The 14,480-nt window shown below is 45.7% G+C and overlaps 1 protein-coding gene across 1 annotated transcript in view; it reads left to right on the top strand.

Moving 5' to 3' along the window:
* Window positions 1–14,480, top strand: part of UBE2O (ubiquitin conjugating enzyme E2 O) — a 52,774-nt gene that overhangs the window by 10,151 nt on the left and 28,143 nt on the right. The window lies entirely within an intron of this gene.

The following is a 14,480-nucleotide window of genomic DNA, read 5'->3' as shown; positions in this document are numbered from 1 at the left end:
CACTGTTATCCCTGTCTTTCTCCTTTCCATTTTCCTGTTGTAGCAAAAGGAACATTTTTTCTTTTTTTACTATTTTACCTACAGGCCTCTTGGAATGACGTGGAACCTCTCTGGGGCTGTGGTTGGAGTGTATAATGTGAATTGCCATCAGGACAGCACTAGGCCCATGATTAGAGTCGGCTATTCCTTGGTCCCCTCAGAATTAGATTGAGGGCGATTTCTCTGATGAGTGGGTTCTCTATTAAAGAGCCATCCTGTAGCTTTAACCTGGGAGGACATCTGTGCTCCTGTTCTGAGTGACAGAAGCTTTTGGAGTTTCTCCACCCGGAGATTAGCCTGTTTCTGGATGGGGGTGGGAGGGTGCTAATTTAAATGGATACTCAAAGGGGGAAAATGGCAATCAGAACTGTCTGTGTATAAAGTGCTTTTTCATTTACAAGATGTCATTTGTGTTTAGTAGGATTTAGCTGTTTTAACACTAGCTCTCTGAGAAGGTCGTGGTTTTAATGCTGCCTCATCCACATTTGCAGCTCTTACTGAGCAGGAATGCACATTGCCAGTTGCTTGTTTCTGACATTTCCGCCAGCCTCAGAGGGATCTGTTAGGAGCCACCTGACATATATGTGGTTACAGACAGGGAGGAACAAAATGCTAACTGAAATGTTTTGTAGTTCAGAGTAAAATTGAATCATGTTAATGGATAAAGCTTTGGATTTATTCACTCCAAGGTTTATTTGCCCTTGCTGTGCTCTCAGCTCGGTGCTGCGGTTGAGGATTTTGTGGCCTTCCACCCAGGCTGATTGTGCTGCATGGATCTTTTGGTCAGTTTTGCCCACAGGCATACTGTGTTCTTCTGAAGCAGGATGGTGAAATACAAATTTTTATGATTTAAAGATTGAGGCAGCCTGACCTGTGGTGGTGCAGTGGATAATGCTTTGACCTGGAACGCTGAGGTCACTGGTTCAAAACCCTGGGCTTGCCTGGTCAAGGCACATATGGGAGTTGATGCTTTCTGCTCCTCCCTTCCTTCTCTCTCTCTCTCGCTTTCTCTCTCCTCTCTAAAATGAATAAATAAAGTTTAAAAAAAAAGATTGAGGCAAATGATATATGGTTTGGAAGTATTCAGTTAGGCAATAAGTACTAGACTGAATGTCCTTTTTTATTTTTAATTTTAGTGAGAGGAGGGGAGGCAGAGACAGACTCCCGCATGCGCACTGACTGGGATCCACCTGGCAAGCCCACTATAGGGCAGTGCTCTGCCCATTGGTGCCCTTGCTCTGTTGCAGCTGTGGCCATGTTTTAGCACCTGAGGCAAAGGCCATGGAATCATCCTCATTGCTGGGGGCCAACTCACTCTAACTGAGCCATGGCTATAGGAGAGGAGGAGAAGAGAGGAAGAGAAGAGGAGGAAGGGTAGAGAAGCAGATGGGTGCTTCTCCTGTGTGCCCTGACTGGGAATCAAACCTGGGACTTCCATATGTCAGGCCAATGCTCTACCACTGGGCCAGCCATCCACGGTCTGGAATGGATGTCCTTTTGGGCTAAATCTTGAATATTTGGTTGAGGGGTTTTGGTTTGTTTGCATATTTTGAGAGACCGAAACATGTAATTTTCTGCAGTTCTGTCAAAGTAATAAGACACTTACTGGGTCACTTTTGGTTTAAATTAATAGCATATGCCTGACCAAGTGGTGGCGCAGTGGATAAAGCGTCAGACTGGGATGCGGAAGACCCAGGTTCGAAACCTGAGCTCAGGCCTGACCAGGTGGTGGCACAGTGAATAGAGTGTCGGACTGGGATGAGGAGGACCCAGGTTCAAGACCCCGAGGTTGCCAGCTTGAGCGTGGGCTCATCTGGCTTGAGCAAAAAGCTCACCAGCTTGGACCCAAGGTTGCTGGCTCGAGCAAGGGGTTACTTGGTCTGCTGAAGGCCCACGGTCAAGGCACATATGAGAAAGCAATCAATGAACAATTAAGGTGTCGCAATGAAAAACTGATGATTGATGCTTCTCGTCTCTTTCCATTCCTGTCTGTCTGTCCCTATCTATCCCTCTCTCTGACTCTCTCTCTATCCCTGTTAAAAAAAAAAAAAAAAGAAACCCGAGCTTACCAGCTTGAGCCCAAGGTTGCTGGCTTGAGCAGGGGGTCACTCCATCTGCTATAGCCCCCAGTTAAGGCACATATGAGAAAGCAATCCATGAACAACTAAGGTGCCACAGTGAAAAATTGACGCTTCTCATCTCTCTCCCTTCCTGTCTGTCCCTTATCTGTCTCTCTCTCTGTGTCACAAAAATAATAATAATAAAATAGCATAGTTATATCTGGTGAAGACTCATTCTAACTATGACAATTTTAAAAGTTAAAATCTAAGATAGTGAGTGCTGCTAAAAAGGGGGGAGGGGCGGCAGGCAATCCTATCCAACAATAAAATTAAAATCTTCAGCTAGCAGGAAAAAATCCTAGCCTTAAAAAAGAGCCTTCATTTGCATCCTGCAAGTGAGAGCTGTTCTTTCATGCTCCACAGCTCTGATGAGGTTTCTCCTCGTTTTAATTTTTATTCTTTTTGTGGGAGAGGCTGCTGTGATGAGGGCTGGGGAAGTGATCAGGATAGGCATATCTGTAGCACTGTACTGGCCAGCCCCCTTCAGTGTAGATGAGGAGTATGCACAACACATAACTGTGTCTCTTGTGTGGCTTCTGGGAGCATCAGGACCTGACATATTTGGTGCTGAAAGCAGCCCCATATTTGTCTGCTGTGACTGTATAATTACTTAAGAGAGTCTGAGGACCCTGAAGGTTGATACCATCTTCAAGCCAAAGAAGAAAGAGCATCTCCCCACACACAGTGTTCTTTTTTTTTTTTAAAGGTTCTTTTTTATTATTATTATTTTTTTTTTTTTTTTACAGAGACAGAGAGAGAGTCAGAGAGAGGGATAGACAGGGACGGAGAGATGAGAAGCATCAATCATTAGCTTTTCGTTGCGCATTGCGACACCTTAGTTGTTCATTGATTGCCCTCTCATATGTGCCTTGACCACAGGCCTTCAGCAGACTGAATAACCCCTTGCTCAAGCCAGTGACCCTGGGTCCAAGCTGGTGAGCTTTTTTTTTTTTTTTTCTCTCAAGCCAGATGAGCCCGCGCTCAAACTGGCAACCTTGGGGTCTCAAACCTGGGTCTTCCACATCCCAGTCTGACACTCTATCCACTGCACCACCGCCTGGTCAGGCCACACAGTGTTCTTGATGGGGAAGAGCCGTTCCAGCAACCTGCTGGTGGGAGGGATGTCTGCCTACATTTCCTCATGACCTGTGCATCCCACGTGGCCTCTTGCACCACTGGGCATAAAATAGCTCTCCTAAAGGTCACAAAAGACTGCTGATTTCGCCTGCCTAGGCGGTAGCACAGTGGATAGAGTGTTGGACTGGGATGCAGAAGACCCAGGTTCAAGACCCTGAGGTTGCCAGCTTGAGCGCAGGCTCATCTGGTTTGAGCAAAATCCCACCAGCTTGGACCCAAGGTCTCTGGCTTGAGCAAGGGGTTACTCGGTCTGCTGAAGGCCCGTGGTCAAGGCACATATGAGAAAGCAATCAGTGAACAACTATGGTGTCACAACGAAAAACTGATGATTGATGCTTCTCATCTCTCTCTGTCCCTGTCTGTCCCTCTCTCTGACTCTCTCTGTCTCTCTGTAAAAAAAAAAAAAAAAAAGACCAGTGATTTTGTGGTCACTGCGTTTCGTGACTTTTTTTCAGTGACTTTTATTCTTTGGCCCGTCAGCCAGGTTAATAGGGTTGATCATCTCTCACAAGGGAGACTTTTTTTTTTTCCAGACAGAGAGAGAGTTAGAGAGAGGGATAGACAGGGACAGACAGGAACGGAGAGATGAGAAGCATCAATCATTAGTTTTTCATTGCGTGTTGCAACACCTTAGTTGTTCATTGCTTGCTTTCTCATATGTGCCTTAACCGCGGGTCTTCAGCAGACCGAGTAACCCCTTGCTCAAGCCAGTGACCTTGGGTCCAAGCTGGTGAGCCTTTGCTCAAACCAGATGAGCCCGTGCTCAAACTGGCAATCTCGGGGTCTCGAACCTGGATCCTCTGCATCCCAGTCCGACGCTCTATCCACTGCGCCACCGCCTGGTCAGGCACAAGGGAGACTTTCTTAAGTTGAGTTCCATTTACCAGGCTGTACTGAATTTTTCTCTCTTGCTTTTTGTTTTTTTCCCTTCACCCCTCACTGTGAGACTTTTCCAAAAGTCCGAGCTTTCCTGTCCTCTCCCTTCCTATCTTCTTCAGTGCTCTTGTCCACTCCTGTGACCACAGCTGGTGTCTGCATTTAGACGACCTTCACAGCTCCATCACATTCCCAGTGCTTCCTTCGTGGTCCCATCTTGTCTTCCAGAGCCTCAGACTATGCTGGGAAGTCTGAGGAGTGCAAAGGCTCTCCCCAGGCTGAGGCTGTGGAACTTTTTTTTTTTGTATTTTTCCGAAGTTGGAAAGGGGGAGGCAGTCAGACAGACTCCCTCATGCGCCTGACTGGGATCCACCCGGCATGCCCACCAGGGGGCGATGCTCTGCCCATCTGGGGCGTCACTCTGCTGCAATCAGAGCCATTCTAACGCTTTAGGCAGAGGCCACAGAGCCATTCTCAGCGCCCGGGCAAACTTTGCTCCAATGGAGCCTCAGCTGCGGGAGAGGAAGAGAGAGACAGAGAGGAAGGAGAGGGGGAGGAGTGGAGAAGCAGATGGGCACTTCTCCTTTGTGCCCTGACTGGGAATCGAACCCGGGACTCCTGCACGCCAGGCCAACGCTCTACCACTGAGCCAACTGGCCAGGGTGCAATTTTAGTTTTTCAAAGACAAACTATACTGTCTACTTTCTATGGTTCTGTCTCATAGTCTGGATTATAATATCTTTTCTGCAGTCGGAATGAAATGGTTGTTGATTGACATGAATGTACTTTGGTAACTGAGTCATTTCTGTAGCCGCTTGGCAGGTGATTGTGCTAAGAAGTGTGAGAGGATGCCTTGTGTGTGCTTGGTGATAGAAGCCTTGGGTTTTCTGAGTGTATCTTGGTTACTGTTGCTTCATAGATCCTCCATCCTTAAGCAGGGTGGCTGACTGCTAAGGGGCACATGTATTGCTATTTATGTTTTGTGACTTTCTCAGTGATTGTTTTTAGTTTAGCATTTAAGAGTCTAATTTAATTTTGTAAGTGTGTAAAGTGTTGATCATTCACGCTGGCCACATGACATTGACAGTCTCTTCCTCCAGAGCCCAGTTCTGTCTTGGATCAGTTCTGCCTGTCATGGTTCAGTCACAGCAATCTATGGTAATCATAATTTATTTGACATTTGGAACCAAAAGCCATTTGTGGGAGCAGTTAGGTGGCCCTTTCAGATGATTGAGAGTTTCCCATGGGGCTGAGCTTTCCTTTCCCATCAGCTCTTAGAATAGCAGTGCTGGAAGAGCCCTCAGAAGACGAGCCTCTCTCTTACAAGTGGGTGAATATCAAAACTAAGGATTTCTAATTATTAAATTTGTGGATCCTTGTTTGTTTTTGACTTACTGTTATCTCTCCATCTTCAAACATGTCCCACGGTTGTATGTATGCACTTTGCAAAATTAAGGTCAGAGATTTCTAGGTGGCATACTTTAGGTAAACATGGTAGGTTTAAACATTCACTTTTCTTCACTTCCTCCAGAAACCCTGCTAAAATGACAGTAAAATATTTATTTTAAAGTGTAAAGCTGTGAGGACAAAGGATGGGAGAGAAGACAATAATAGTCAAAAGATTTCAAATTTTGGAAATAGGAAGTTGGGCAAAGACTGAGTGCAGCGGAGCAGAGCAAGCTGAAGAGTTGGTGCCACAGAGAACCAGGAGAAGTGTTCTGGAAACAGAACCTCAGGAATTAGAGGAGGTGGGTGTCACTCAAGGTGGTGGTGAGGTTTGGGCCTGCAGATAGAGGATTAGTTGAGAGTCTATAGGGAGAAATTAAACTCCCCAAGTTAGTCCTTTATTTTTGCAAGCCAGAGAATACTCATCTCCTGCCCATTAGAGAAAGCATAGGTTTATGCTCTGGAGAAACTGACCCAGAGGGACTACAGATTGAAGTGCCCCAGGCATGACAAAGGGCAGCACAACACTGAGCTGAAAGAGGGATTCCTGAAAGTCTGTACACTAAAAAGGGAACCCTAGCGTGTCCCTTGCCTGCTCCCAACATGCTGAGACCAGTCCTGCAGCTGCTTGCATTTGACATCGCCTCAAAGCAGAAGCTAGATTCTACCCCAGCTAGTGTGAGCCTTCCAGTCCAGCCTTGCTTGTGTTCACAAAGCTTGTCATTCTTTTTATTGCCTTATTTTAAATTTTTTATTATGGAATAATCATAGATTCACAGAAAGTTGCAAAAATGGTATAGAGTTGTCCCCTGTGTCCTTCATCCTGTTTGCCCCAATGATTACATCTCACATAACCACAGGAAGCACCAGACCTGGGAAACTGACATTGGTACACAATGTGTGTGCACAGTTCTGTGCCATTTGATCACGTGTAGTTTCGTGTAACGGCCATAGCAATCAAGATACAGAACTGTTCCATCACCACAAAGATATTTTATTGACTCACTTTTAAGTAGGAATGGATAGCCAAGGATCACTGAACGTATTCCGAAAACTCCCCACATGTATGAATGGTAGAGGCTGGAACAAACAAAGAGAAAACATGTCCAAGTGATATTGCAGACAGAAGAAACCCTCAAAACAAAGAATGAATGTCCTCAGAGAATTAAGAGCCAATATGTTGTCAATGAAATAGAACAGGATACATTAAAAATTAGAACAAGAAAGAATTCTTGGAAAGTAATATTGTGGGGGACGAGTTGACAAAGACCCCCAGGAAATAGAATAAAAACATCTGACATCTAGGCAGTCTGTAAAGAGAGAAAGGGAAAATGAAGGACAGAAATAATGTCAAAGAAATCAGAAATGTTCCCAGAATTGAAGATCATAGGGTTCCAGGATGGTACATGGAAAAAGTTCTGATTGGCACATTGTATAATTCCAGAACAGTGGGGATAAAGCTTCCAAAGAGAGAAACAGGTTGCATACAAAAATATTGGGAATAGAAATCTTCAACCTTTTGGGAAGCCAGAGGGCAATGGAGTAGATTTCCAATCTTAACATTATAGCTGAGCAAATGTAGAACCACTCCTATAACCACTTAGAAATGCTGTGTAAAATATGACAAAGGGTTTAAATGCGTAGTTGATCTTACAGGAAAGAAAAGGGATAGCGAGAAACTAAAATCAAAGATAGAACCTAAAGTCAGAGCAGAATAGGTTTAGTGATGTGGCAACTGTGGGGGGTGTTGGACTCCAAAACATGCCCTAGAATAATAGGATTTTAACAACACATAAAATACAGAATTGAGCCTGACCAGGCGGTGGCACAGTGGATAGAGCATCAGACTGGGATGCAGAGGACCCGGGTTTGAGACCCCGAGGTCGCCAGCTCGAGTGCAGGCTCATTTGGTTTGAGGAAAAGCCCACCAGCTTGAACCCAAGGTCGCTGGCACCAGCAAGGGGTTACTCGGTCTGCTGTAGGCCCGCAGTCAAGGCACATATGAGAGAGCAATTAATGAAAAACTAATGATTGATGCTTCTCATCTCTCTCCGTTCCTGTCTGTCTGTCCCTGTCTATCCCTCTCTCTAACTCACTCTCTGTCTCTGTAAAAAATAAAAAATAAAAAAAAATACAGAATTGAAATACAAATCCCCTCAACGGGGTTATTTCTTGGTAAAGGGACGTGAGAAACTTTTTTCTGTGGAACAAGGGAGGTTTCATTGCCCCACACTCTGAAGTGTTGGGGAAGTCTCCTGTTCATCCAAGTCTGAAGTCTGTATTTATAATTCCTGTGTTTCAGGACTCCCCATGGCTCCTTGCAGAAGGAGAAGCAAGACTTTTTTGTAAAATGACCCTTTCATTTGATTTCCTAAGGTCTCCACAAATGATGAATGCTTGCAAGGAAATTGTTAAGCATTGAGAAATTATGAGCAGGAGCCAGCCAGCTGTCACAACAAAAAAGATTTCCAGCATTTAAAAACTTCAGATAATAGCCTGACCAGGCAATGGCGCAGTGGATAGAGTGTAGGACTGGTACATGGTGGACTCAGGTTTGAAACCACAAGGTCGGCCTGACCTGTGGTGGCGCAGTGGATAAAGCGTGGACCTGGAAATGCTGAGGTTGCCGGTTCGAAACCCTGGGCTTGCCTGGTCAAGGCACATATGGGAGTTGATGCTTCCAGCTCCTCCCCACCTTCTCTCTCTGTCTCTCTCTCCTCTCTCTCTTCCTTTGTCTCTCCTCTCTAAAATGAATAAATAAAATTTAAAAAAAGAAAAAGAAACCCCAAGGTCGCTGGCTTGAGCAAAGGGTTACTTGCTCTGCTGTAGCCCCCGGTCAAGGCACATATGAGAAAGCAATCAATGAACAACTAAGGTGCCACAACAAAGAATCGATGCTTCTCATCTCCCTTCCTGTTTGTCCCTATCCATCCCTCTCTCTGTCTCTGTCACACACAAAAAAACCTTCAGATAATAGGAGAGATTATAAAATATAAATGTTTAAAGTGATTGAAGGGCTAAAAGAAAGAATAGAAATGAAAGGAAAAAATAAGATAATTTTAAAGATAAGTTTAAAAGAGTTATATGAACCAGAAAATATATCCAAGGTAGTTATGTAGAATTCACAGATAAAGGAATTCGAGAAGTAAGGAATGTATAGGACAAGATGAGAAGGCCCAATCTATGTCTAACAAGAGTTTCCAAAGGGAGAGCGGCATCTTAAAAGCAGCTTGGGAGAAAGACATTATTACTTCGAAGTTTCAACAGTGAAACAGCAAATTTCTAAGTAACAGTAGAGGCCGATCACAATGGGATAAATCTTGAGCATGCTAAGGAAAACAATTACTGGCTTAGTTTTCAGTAACCAGCTTAAGTTATAATTTGATAGTGAGAACAAAATAAAGGCATTTTTATAGAAGAGACTGAGTTTATTCACTAATGGACCTTGACTGTGCTTCAGGTAGAGGGAACTAAACCCAGGAGAAAGGAGAAAGGCAAAAGGAGTAGTGTGGACATCAGAAATGTGTAGGGAGGTCTAGATAAGCATTGACTTATGAAACAATGGTGATTACTAATTTAAGGAGAATTAAAAATACTGCTTGACCTGTGGTGAAGCTTTGGATGAAGCGTTGACCTGGTCATTGGTTCAAAACCCCAAGCTTGCCTAGTCAAGGCACATATGAGAAGTATGCAGAATTATAAAACCTAGGTCATTGTTCTAGAAAAAAGAAAACAAAGGAAAAGTATGGTAGGTGTGGTCCTGACCATTTAGCTCAGTCAGTTAAGAGTGTTGTCCTGAAACAGCTAGGTTATGTGTTAGGTTCCCAGTCAGGCCTCATATGGGAAGCAACCAAAAAATGCATGACTGAGTGGAACACAAATGCTTCCCTTCAACCTCCCCTCTCTCTCCCTTCCTCTTTCTGTCTTTCTAAAAAGTTGATAAAAATTAAGCCCTGGCTGGATAGCTCAGTTAGTAGGAGCATCGTCCCAGAGCAAGGAGGTTGCCTATTCAATTTCCTGGTTAGGGCACATACAGAAACAGCTTGATGCTCCTGTCTCTCTTTCTCTCTTTTCCTCTCCCTACCTCTCAAAAGTAAAAAAAGTATGGTAGGTAGAAAGCCCCGAAGGTACTAGAATTAAATACATGTGAATGCAATCAATGTTAGCAGTGACAGTTGCAGCAGAAGTTCTCTGGATGGAAGATAGTGCTAGATAGAGCAAAGCCCTCAACACTTGGAGGGAATTTCATATCCAGCCAAATTACTTGACAAGTAAATCTTTTCAGGCATGCACAGACTGTAAAAAATGTGCCTTCCATGGACCCTTTTCCAGAAACTGGTGGGAGATGTGCTTTACCCAAACAATGGTGTTTTCTGGGATCCGGAAAACAAGCCTTCCACACAGGCAGGCTGCAGTGGGAAGTCTATGTTGGAGAGGCAGGGTGGGAGCCTGCAGGAGGAGAGCTCGAAGAAAGAGCTCCCAGAAAACACCTGATGGATTATTTGAGCATGTTAGGAAGTTATGAGTACGCATTTGACAGAATTCTCACGGTGTGCACAGGTTGTGTGCATTCACAGAGCGCCACTTGGTTCAGCTATGAGCTCTGTATACTTTATGACAATGCATTGGGTTTTTTTTGGTTTTTTGTTTTTTTTTTCTTTTTTATTTCTGAAGCTGGAAATGGGGAGAGACAGTCAGACAGACTCCCGCATGCGCCCGACCGGGATCCACCCGGCACGCCCACCAGGGGCAACGCTCTGCCCCTCCGGGGCGTCGCTCTGCCACGACCAGAGCCACTCTAGTGCCTGGGGCAGAGGCCAAGGAGCCATCCCTAGCGCCCGGGCCATCTTTGCTCCATGGAGCCTTGGCTGCGGGAGGGGAAGAGAGAGACAGAGAGGAAGGAGGGGGGTGGAGAAGCAAATGGGCGCTTCTCCTATGTGCCCTGGCCGGGAACCGAACCCGGATCCCCCGCACGCCAGGCCGACGCTCTACCGCCAAGCCAACCGGCCAGGGCCAACAATGCATTGTTTTAGTCAGTGCAATAGAACTCTTGGATGGGCTCAAGGTAAAGGGTTGTCATGGGGGCAAGTATAAAATAAAGGCAATAGATAATGTCTACACTAATTAAATTAGGAGTTAGAGGTGCGAACATATTGTTTATATAGATAGGTAAATATTCAAACTACTAATACCTCACAAACATGTAGAATTGTTCAGCATCCTCATGGAAGTCACCTACCCTTGTAGGTTCACATTCTGATGGGGCTGACAGACGTCACTGATTCAAGGAATGATTAGGTCTATGGAGAAAAATAAAATTGGGGGGTGTAGAGAATGAGTACAAGTAATCCTAGATGGGCAGTCTTGAGAAGGCCCATCAGAGGAGGTGAGCAAAGACTTGAGTGCAGCTGTCTGGGACAGATGTGAAAGGCGCGATTGTTCCCTGTCGCAGTTCTGACTTTCCCCAGTGTGAGGGAATGGCGCGCATCAGTGTGGAACTACCTATTGAACTCCCTGTCCTACACACCCTTCTCTTGGCTCTGTGCAGGCTCAGTCTCTTGTTTCCCAGTGTTTCCTTAGCATTAAGCACAGTGTCTGTCATCCTAGTAGGTATTTAGGTTGTTGGCTGAGTGGATGGATAGATGGTTGGTCAGCAGTTGGTCAATGAGCAGCATGTAATAAATGTCAAAACCCAAACTTTCCTACAGGGCAGGCTCTGTCCCTACCCAGCCCCTGGTAGATCAGACAGAACTGGTGCTCAGGCCTGAAGAAAGCCAGGTTGATATAAGATGCTTTCTGTCACACACTCCCTTTGTTCACTTAATAGCTTCTGTACATCATCTGTTTCAGCAAAGTTCAGACTACTGATTAGTGAAGTAAACTCGGAAATAATTGGAGAAGCATTAAGGAGGCAGCGGGTTTGCGGGAGGGCAAGAAAACTAACACTTTTGATTGATTACTTACTACATGTTGCACATATCCTGGTGCTTAGATCTCAAAACTTTCACTGCAGACCTGCTTTCACCCTCATGTGGTTGGTCGGCCCTTAAAGGAAGGACCATAGCAGAGCCCTTGAGACATCATCTGTCCACATCTTCCTCCACTTCGGATTGGTGGTCCTTAAAAAGATCTGGGTACAACCTACTGGAAATGGAAAGGGTTCTTCAGATGCCAGTCTGTTGCTGCCTTCTTCAGACTTTTGGTCCAGCCCTCTGGTGGCCCATTCCTAGGGCCTAGGGATTAAGGGATATAGAGCCAGCTCAGATAGGAGAGAGAGAAAAACAGATGTTTATTCCATAAAAGGTGTGGCATACCCCAGAAGGTTTCCAGCCCTTTTCAATTAGGAGTTCTGACACTCAAAAATATCCATTGTAATTCATTAATGCACCTCAATAGTGCTTATTACTACCGCTTTTGGGAGAGCAGAATATAGTTGCCCAAGTCATGTTCCATGCTCTGGTGGCTTAGATGAGGATGACACTGGTGTTTCAATCTCTAGAGGGGGTGGTGACAATGTAGAGTCAGCCACAAACTGATGGCAGACTGTGACTTTATTTTGCAGTGTTTTCTTACAGTTGGGTTGAGCTGTAAGAAATATCTCCATGGCTGTAATATTTCCCATTTCTTGTTAAAGGACCAAAGGGCCCATTGGAGATAAATTTATAGCACCAATAGGTATTTTCTTCTTGCCACTTTTTCCACTGGGTGGTGATGCATCCTTTCCATTTTCCCAGCCATACCAGTTACCACAAACACAGTCTAGAAATGGGCTGCTAAATGTGGTTAATTTTGCTAGAAATCTTTGCTCAGAGGCAGGCTACCTGATCTTGTCCTGACCTAGTTTTAGTGACATGAGGTACTGAGGAAAGGACGATGTTACTGTCAAGGTTGGCACTGGAGAGTATTGAGGCCATGTCTGCTGACCCCCAGTGGCGTCAGCCTGCCTGTGGACTCCTCTGTCTGTGACATGGAGGGTATGATCAGGCCCAATGACAACCTAAAAATGAAGGCTGTCAGAACCATCACCAAATGATGCAAGACCCAGCTAGCTGTTGGTCTCAGGGTTTTGTGTCTCTTCCACCTTGGTTTTCTGCACCTTTACCAAGCCCCTGCTTCCCTGAGGAAGGAGGTGCTTGCAGCACCCACCCCAGTCTGTCTGGGAAAGATGTAGTGCTGGAATCAAGGAAGGCGAAGAACCAACACAGCCATTCGGGAAAGATGGTGACACCTGCATGCCCCTCTGGCATGGAGTCCCCTTACCTGCCTGTCTGCCTGCAGGGTAGCTCAGCCGTGTGTCAGGGATAGTGTGTGGGTGTGTGGGAGGGTTCTATACAGTCCGCCCTGTGCTCACAGGATAAAAACAAAGTTCCATAGGAAGACCAGCTCCCTGCTTCCCAGCTCCACCACTACCTTCAGTGAGAACTTGGCCCCCCAAGGAAAGAGTCAGCCTTGGATTAGGGCTTTGGTATGTTATTTTTACATATAGCCTTTTTCTACCATTATTTGCATTTTTTTTATTTTTATTTTTAGAGAGAGGGGAGAGAGAGAGAGAGAGAGAGAGAAGGGGGAGGAGCAGGAAGCATCAACTCTCATATGTGCCTTGACCAGGCAAACCCAAGGTTTCGAACCGGCAACCTCAGTGTTCCAGGTCGACGCTTTATCCCACTGCGCCACCACAGGTCAGGCTCATTATTTGCATTCTTAATAACAGCAGTGCCGAGTGAGTTCCTTTCCATCTGAGTCTGCTTCGGAAGGTAGGATGCATTTTGCAGAGTGTGGCAATTGATTGATCCTCAGCATTGGGCGCATGGACCTAAGGTGCCACGAATGCACTGCGTGGAAGTGAGGCTGGTTATCATGAGCCACTGCCGGAAGCAGTGAGACCTCAGCTCTTTGCTGACCAAAGATTACGTCATTTTGAAGATTGTGTCATTTCTCTGAGGGTTCGCAGTGGGGAAAAGTGAGTGGGAACAGGAACATCAGTGAGCCGAGGCCCTGGTGGCCATCTTTGAGGATTTGGAGCAGTCAGTGAGTGAGTGCCCTTCCTGCCAGGTTGGGTCTTTCTCAGACTTGGATTTCTTAAAATCTGGGAGAGCCAGATTTTAAGCACTAGCTCATTCCCATCCAGTAACCCAGCTCTAAAAATCAAGTTCTCCCAGTCACAGTGTAGGCCCAGAAACCACCTTCTGCCTGGAAGTCTTTAAGGCAGCGCTGTCCCCCAGTTGTCTGTGGAAGCATGCTGGCAGAATCTGCTTTGCCACCTTGGCAACAGCTGGCCTGAATCAGGTTCCTTGCCTCTTGGTCAGTGTGGTGCTAAAAGCTGTCCTAGAGTCCTTGGCGTCTGTCTGGGAACTGGCCTCGACCTGGGGCTGGACCACCTTAGCAGAGCCCAAAGTTGGGACCACATTCTTTTGAGGACCTGGTGCCTGTGCATCTGTTCAAGGATGAATAACAGCACATCAGGGTATACCGAGGGGTGGTATCAGTCCGATCCCACTTTGTTAATTATTTTAATCCACCTTGCTTTTGCATCTTGAGCCCCAGATTTATGCTTTTATAATTTTCTAAAATTAAAAACAAATGGTCTAGCCTGACCAGGCGGTGGCGCAATGGATGGAACGTCGGACTGGGATGCTTAGGACCCAGGTTCGAGACCCCAAGGTCGTCAGTTTGAGCGCAGGCTCATCTGGTTTGAGCAGAAAAAGCCCACCAGCTTGAACCCAAGGTCGCTGGCTCCAGCAAGGGGTTACTCGGTCTGCTGAAGGCCCACGGTCAAGGCACATATGAGAAAGCAATCAATGAACAACTATGGTGTTGCAACGTGCAATGGAAAACTAATGATTGATGCTTCTCATCTCTCTT

This window comes from Saccopteryx bilineata, chromosome 6, assembly GCF_036850765.1.
Source record: "Saccopteryx bilineata isolate mSacBil1 chromosome 6, mSacBil1_pri_phased_curated, whole genome shotgun sequence".
NCBI lineage: Eukaryota > Metazoa > Chordata > Mammalia > Chiroptera > Emballonuridae > Saccopteryx > Saccopteryx bilineata.
The sequence above is the reverse complement of the archived record's forward strand: the minus strand, read 5'-3'. Positions and strand labels throughout refer to the sequence as shown.